We start from the raw sequence: 8,242 nt of genomic DNA, 5'->3' as shown, positions 1-8,242 counted from the left end.
TACCCCAGCGAGTACTTATAAAATTGCCAAAGGGTATCTGGAAATATTGTGAAAGTAGATCTAATAATCTAATGAATAATTTACTATCTAATAAAACATATATATACACAAGATACAGCCACTTATTTATAAGAGGAATGTCAACACGAATAAGATTACAAATATGTGTGATACTGATTAAGCAGTAACCCTGCAGCTACGACATGATTCAGCATCGACAGCATTTTAGTGCTGAGAGACTGAGAGCATGAAGACTAGTTACCAGAGGAGTCAAAATAGATTACTAAACATATGGATGGATTACAGAACAGGCCCACCAGGCATAGGCCCTGGGGCCCATGGAGTCTGTTTGTATTTCTTGTCGGAAAGTCAATCAAATAACTACAAAGAAATGAAAAACATGCACAAAGAGTCACAAAACTACTTAAGAGATGCAAAAAACTACAAAGAGATAAAAACAAGTATGACTTGATAAAAAATTATGCCAAAGAAATGCAAATGGATAAGACGCACCAGAAGTAGCTAACTGAAGCAAACCGAAACAGCTGTTTTTAAAACAAGACAAAACGTGTTGATCAGTGAGCTTTACAGGTGCTGGGAAGTTTTATCTGTTTACTGCAAAATAAAAACTATTTATTGCATTATTTTATTTTTTTTATAGGAGCCCTCACTTTTCTTTTAGTGTCTAAAATGCGAAAAGAATTTGCACAGTATTCAAGATGTATCCATATATTTGTATTCAAGAGGAATATCAGCACAAATAAAATTACAAATTTGTGTGATGCTGATCTTACAACAGGCTAACCACCGTACATGCTTCAGCACAGCTATGGCTAACATTTGCTAATTGACAATAAACACAGTTTTTCAGGTATTTGGTCATAAACAAATTAAAATTCCAACCTGATGTTGGCACTAGAGGAATAATGACTGCATCACCAAAGTTATTACAATTCATCCTATGGGGAACATGAATCTTTGTACCAAATTTCATGCAATCCATCCAATAATTGTTGAGATGCTTCCCAAAAAAAAAAACACTAATGTAAACCAGCAGGTGGCGCTAAGGGGAAAAAATCAGAGGATCACTACAGTTGGTAGCATTCATCCTCTGGGGAACATGAACGTCTGTAGAAAATTTCAAGACTCTGGACGACCAACATCTACTAAAAATCCAATAAAAACACACATACTCATGTCGAGTTACCGTCCAATTGGTTTTATTCCACAGTACAGACAATGGTAGAGAGCGCCGGGGTCAGAGGTCAAACTTCTGACATATACGGTGTGAACTAGGAGACATCAGTAACTACTGTATCCTATGTCTGAAAACAACAACATGAGTCACAATCACTCAGAGAAGTTATTCTGACTCTGCTGTCGTTGATTGAATACACAGTGTTTTGATCAGTGTTTATCAATGCCATGGATAGAAGGGTAACACTGTTAACATGTAGAAATGGGTCATGACCATCTGTATACACTACCCCCTGTTTAGTATGAATAAGCAGTATACAAACACTTAATAAACTCTAATGTTTCATGTGCAATTATAAGAACTTAAATGAGTATTTAATATCTTTATCAAACTCAGCCTGATGCCGCCATAACTGGTGTATAAACAGTAAATTAATGCTTTGAAGAATAAATTACATAACATAAAAGCTGCAACTATATGTGAAAAAATCCTTTTTAAGCATTTAACAACTGTTTATACATGTTTAAAAATTCACAGGCAGATTTTTAAAGGTTTTTTAAATTTGTTTCAATAGACATACGATTGTATCTATGTTATGCTATGGTAATAAGTATTAACTGTTAATTATCTAATTATAGATGCTTCATACTGCAGGAAGTTACATATTAATACATTAAAAAAGTGGCCTTATAATTGCGTATTACTACATTATAGTGTTATAGTGTGTTAAAAAAACATTTATTAAGTGTCGATATACTGCTTATAAATGCTAAATAAGGAGATTAAAATAAAGTATTACTATAGTACTTTTAAATTTGAGCATGTGAATCTAATTTCAAACACTGCATATATCCAAAATATATATGAATTATTGCCACCATATATTTTAACACCTTAATATTTGTCACAGACCTACTGCTCTATAGTATTTGTGATGCTTTATTACAGTTGTGTATGTACAAAATATGACTGATCTTCCTGCTGCTGTGGGATAATTAACAACCTCTAATTAATGATAACTCACATTAAATGTTGGTGCAACTTTATAATAAGGCATCCTTTTTAAAGGCTAAAGGTTGTGATTGGTTTATTAATGGTTAATAAACAATTTACTAATATAATTTCAAATAATACTACAGTAAAACCCATCAATAACGACAACTTTCAGGTTGCCAGGTTGTGAAAAATACCTTTGGCTGCAGTTTAACCTTAATATTTGGTTATAATACTGTCATAAATGTTGGTAACCCATTAGTAAATGTTCATGGGTTTCTCACTTATTTAAATAAGCTTTCAAATAATTATATTTATTTTGATTTTAAGATTTTAGAGATGACATTTTTATCAAATAATAAAGTAAATAATTAATCATCAAGTCTGCAGTTATAAATGTTAGTAGGATGTAATGTCAGTGGTCAAAATGGTCTAATCAGTCAAAGAGATTTTTCACAACCTGGCAACCCAAACATTGATTAATACCACTCTCATATTTGTTCATTAAATATACAGTCAGCAGCAGATTCGCTTATTTTAGTGTCAATGGTGGAAACAGGGCTCTGACCAAAGAAACTAAATTTGCCTAATTAACATGTTATGTCTCATTTCAATCTGTACAAAAACCAAAATTAGACATTATATGGTGGGTTATGTGGGGCCTGTTACCGGGGGCACAGGCTAGTTGTTTCCAGTCTTAATACTATGCTAAGCTAAGCTAAAGAGATGTTCCTTGTAGCTCATATTGAATGGAAAGATATGAGAAGGGTATTGATCTTTTCATCTAACTCTCCGCTATGATGTCAACCTATTGCTTTAATCATTAATAAACCTTTCATAAATGGCACCTTGCTATAAAGTGATACCAAAATGTTTTATTGTAAAATGTCAATAATTAAAACTAATACTGGACTGTGTACTGCAGATAAACATGTAGGTCTCTATTACATTTTATCCAAAAGTGGCAATAATTTCAATAATCTCAAATATAACCAGCTGAATTTTTTAAATATATATATATATATATATATATGTCATCAAACAGTGAGGACGTAGTGGACAACATAACTGGTTTATTATTGTTAAGCAGTAGTTAAGTAAGTAGTTCCAATCTGATTGGATGACATGCAACAGCTTGTTAAATAGAGCTGCTTCATTATGGGGTTTTAACTTTTTATCATGCACCCGCTGCTGACTGAAAAACCAGTCTCGAGTTATATTTCAAAGGTTCTGTAAAATACTCCGGTTTGAAAAATAGGTACAGTAAGTCCTATAAAACGCTCAGCGATTGTTGTAAAGAGACAGCAGAAGTCAACAACAGCAGCTCGAATACAAATAGTTTTCACTAGGTGTGAAACACAACTGCAGGTGGTGTGTGTGATCTCAGACTGTGAATTGCCTGTAGCTTGTATTGGTGTAGATTGTGCCCCTGCTGTGACAGTGGTTTATTTTGCCTGGCTGTGATAGGAACAATAATATTGCACTGGTAAAAACAAAAACCTTCCCGTGTTGGTCCATAGCCTTAATGACCGCCAAAATAAAAATGCTACATATTTCAAATATATTTCACCTGAAATTTCCATAATAACATCATGAGCTTTAGGTAAATAAATAACTCTCAACCATATAAGGTCCTACATATACATCTTTACATTATGTACACTGACATATCCATGGTTCCTGAACAGACTCAGGATCCAAATGGTGGAAACATTCAACTCAGCAGCCAAAAGGCCAAAGGGGAACAATGTGTTTGTATCCAAAAGCCTGCCACCCACAGCACAACAGAAACTCAATGCAAAGGTCCATTTGCAAAACAGCTTATTGTCCATGATTACGGAAACTCACTCGACCTCTGCCCTCAAGGAAAAGCTTTAAAAACAGATTCATTTTTCTGTTAAAGCCGTTTTTCTTCTCTTTCTCAGACATGGACAACATCAGATTTGTAAAGATGTAGTCACCTAAAGCCCGAATATACATTTACATGTCCCCTTCTTCCTAGAGTAAAAGCTTGAATAGTCTAAATGAAGGGGTTTTCAAACAGACATGAGACAAAGATACTGTGTCGAAAGAGATGATGGCTTTCTAAAAACAATGGGGATTTAGTCTTTGTGGTTTGGCCCGTTTACCAACGTGGTCAAGTGCAATTAAGGTACTTTAGCTTTAGCTGCGATAGCCGCCATTAGCATTAAAAATCATACTCCTTCTCGGAGTCATAACTCAGTCAAATCTGCACACACAGACATAATACAGACATTTCTAGATTCATTGTGACTTACAGTTTCTGTGGATGTCATTATCTTCGACGCCCATGATCGAATAAACGTCCAAACATCCACTTATAAAAAGGGGGGAAATGGTCGCTCCTTAAAACTCCGGAACTTGCCTGAGAATCATCGCGTTTCTAACTTTTCTACAGTATTAAAGTAATAAACTGTAAGTTGTCTATACAGTCACGGACACACTGCAAACAGTAACTGCTAATCGCTAATTCGACATAGCTTTAATTGTGTCAACTTGCCAAAATGAAGACAACGCTTAGCTTAAAAACAGGGCTAAAGTTGCCGCCCACAATGTACTACGGAAGCCGAGAAAGGCCACACTCGCAAATATTTTTTTTTATCGCGTTAAATCCGGGTAACGGATAATTATTTCGTTATCTCGAAATAACGGATAACGGAGCTTTGTTTTCCCGAAAAACTGGGTAAATAGTCCGTTATCTTGACATAACAAAGCTCACTGACCCCATGACCACCCGATTACACTCACAGGTTACATCCCCAAAGCATTATGGGAACTGTAGTTTCAAAACATGGAGCCTATTTATCTACTAATTAGAAGTAAGATAAACAGTAATAAAAGGACAATTGGAGGACAGGGGAGGGTCTTGGAGGGCGCAGTTGTCTCAGTGTCAGACTTTGAAAACCCCTAATCAAAATACTTCATGTTTGGCACATTTACTTGCATTATTTTCATATCCTGACAAAATGTACAGACATGTGCACCTGCACATACAGTATACCCTGAAATAAATAAAAAGTGTCATGCACTACAAAGGTGTTCAAACGTAGCAACATGAGATGGTAACTACAGTCTATTTCCACTGTAAACTAGTGCAAAAAACAACAATGAGGTTACACAGTTGATTAAACTACAGTATCAAGAGAATGATTTTGGCTTCTGTGGTGGGTTGAAGACATTATCATCACACAGGGACTGGAAACAGACACGCTCCTGTGCAGTGTGGAAGCGAGGCATAAAACAACAGCATAGTAAAAAATGAAATGAACAGGAGGTACAACTTACTCTAACAGCTTTCATGGGTTTAAAGAATAGGTCCACAAAGTCTGTCTTAAAACATTGGTCAAGTGTCTGTTTGAACACTGACACAGGCTGTAATCACCCCTGCTCTTTCTACCGGCTGTGATCTTTTCCTCAAGTGTTTCCAGTGTAAGTGATACGGGACAAAATACACTTTCTGTGCAAAAATATATTCAAACGTTCATCTGAAGCTAATGTGAGGCCTCAGCCATCTGCAGGGGTGGGAGAAAAAAACAGTTTTGAATTAATTTGCAGTTTCCAAAACAATCACACTTTACACATTTTGGATTTAATTAAAGTACTTGTCAAAACTTTATAGGTCTACGCCATCATCCAGACACGATTTTGAATTGAGAATAATTTCTTAATTGAATCACGACCCCGAAGAATTGGATTCAAATCTAAATGAAATAGTGAGGTTCCCGAAGATTTCCACCCTTAACAGTCTGATTTAGAAAAACCAGGTGTATATCTTGAATAAGGTGAGGACATTTTTAGTGAGAAAATCCCTCTTTGCCCCCCCCACTGACACTTTGGGAGATATGCACTTGATTTGCTTAATCTTTATAGTAGTTTCATGTAAAGTTTCCAATGCACTGAAAACATATTGCACAGACCAAGGACTGTGGATTTTGTCCCCCATTAAGAATCATTACAAGAAGCAAAACCTGTTTGAATGTACATTTGTGCACCTGTCTGTTTTAAGACAGGCTTGACAAACCTCTCCTTTACTGAGCGAGGGTGGCCTGGGTGGAAAATCAGATTCTTTTATGCACATTGTTTGTGTTTTTGGAGTGAAGATGTGAGGCGGCTTCTTCTTCTTCTTCTTCTTCTTCTTCTTCTTCTACGTCCCCTTTGAATGAAAATATACAGTTCAGCAGACAGACACAACAAAATGATGTTTGAGGACACCAACGATTTTCTCCCCACCTACACATTCACCACTGAAAAGGATCAATCCAGCCTTTACAACATTCATGCTGAATCACTTCCGGCCCCATTCTTCGGTCCATCTGGACTCACAGGTCAGTGTAAGTGGGACTCCCGCCTCCACACCCCCCACCACCACCACCACCACCGAGTGTCCAGCCTGAAATGAAACAGGCTCCTCGGCAGAAACATCCGGGTCCATCCTGTTCGATATCACACGAGCAGAAAAGAGCAAAAAGCCGGGGAACACCACAGGAGTGTCTACCAGCAGCAGCACATGTGGGAAACAGAACTCCACCAACAGGCGGATCAGAGGTATTGCAAGCAGATGAATATATAAAGGGATTGTTGCTGTGGACTGTACAGAGTTTCAGTTGTTGCTTTAATGCTGCATGCCCTGTTTTCCTGCTTCCTGGTCCATCTGTGGAGTAAGTGTCTGGTTGGATATTAAGGCCTTGGACGGCCCAGAGGCCACACTGAAATAAACACTACAGAGTCTCACATACGGTGGAATGAAAACTGGAGCAGTTGGACGTAAGTATAAGTAGCACATCATTGATGAACTCGACAGTTCTCTGGCTAAGACAAGAAGTACTTTCCTCTCTGATACAATATATTTCAAGATTTCAAACACAGCTCTCTCATATTTAAAAGGACCAGTTCACCCAAATTCTAAAATAAATACATATTTTATCTTTTACCTGTTGTGGCATCTGGCTACATCTTCACTTTTTGTTTTTATGTGCCCAGGTTCTGAGATATCTGTCTCTGCTTCCACCCCAATACAACAGAGGTGAACGGAGCTCGAAATTGAAAATATTAAGGGACTAATTTGGCAGTTTATTAGGAACACCTAAACTAACGCTGCAATAAATCCTCCTCCATGAAGGCTACAACGTTCAGTGTGTTCAGTTTTACAGAGGTGCTGATTCACCTGTATGATCATTGTGGAGGATGTGGTTTGTGCTGCTGTTGAACTGTATTGCTTCATACAGAGCAGCAGCTGTTTTCAGAGAAACATCTGTAAAACAGTCAGAAAGCAGCTGGTGAACATAGCGGAGCATTTAGCAGCTACAGAGTCAGATATTCTCTTCAGGAGCCGGTGGAGACCAAACACAGAGCTAAAAGAGAGGCAGCACTCAGTTTACATCATCATAATTAATACGGTGATAATAAGTGACTTAAAACTTAACGTTTTTAGTAGAAAATAGTTCCACTGACAGTCCCATTCTCCTCTATTGTACTGGGCTTGAGGCAGACAGACATCTCACGCTCTGGATGAATAAAACCGAAGCTGTCTGTTTGACTAAACACCACGACAGGTAAAAGAGAACATATATATTTTTATAATTTGGAAAACCTGACTCTTTAAGATTTTAATCTTCATTTCCAAAAGTTCTTCCTTCCTTCCTCCGTGGTTCGTCTTTTCCTCTTTTTGCATTGTGAGGGTTTTCTTCACGTACTTATTGCCAGTCACTGCTGGGGGGGAGAGTGTGTGAGACGCGTCGCTCAGCTGACAGTGGGACGGAAACAGAGGTGAAAGTCATTGTTTTTTTGTTTTTTTTCGCCATGGCTGCCAAACCAACGCGGCCTGAAACCCGTGCTTGACTGTGTGAAGATGAAGATGAGTCTGGCTCTGCGGTTTGTCCTGAGCTCATGAGTGTGAATGCTTGGACAGCGTATTGTATATGTGTGTATATGTGTGTATATGTGTGTGTGTGTTGAGAAAAGGGGAGTACATTTAGAGTCCCGTTATACGAGATTAGTTTAAGGCTTACAATATTTCACTTAATCCTTCCT

Source organism: Seriola dumerili, unplaced genomic scaffold, assembly GCF_002260705.1.
Source record: "Seriola dumerili isolate Sdu_G_001 unplaced genomic scaffold, Sdu_1.0 BDQW01000047.1, whole genome shotgun sequence".
In the NCBI taxonomy this organism is placed as follows: domain Eukaryota; kingdom Metazoa; phylum Chordata; class Actinopteri; order Carangiformes; family Carangidae; genus Seriola; species Seriola dumerili.
The sequence above is the reverse complement of the archived record's forward strand: the minus strand, read 5'-3'. Positions refer to the sequence as shown.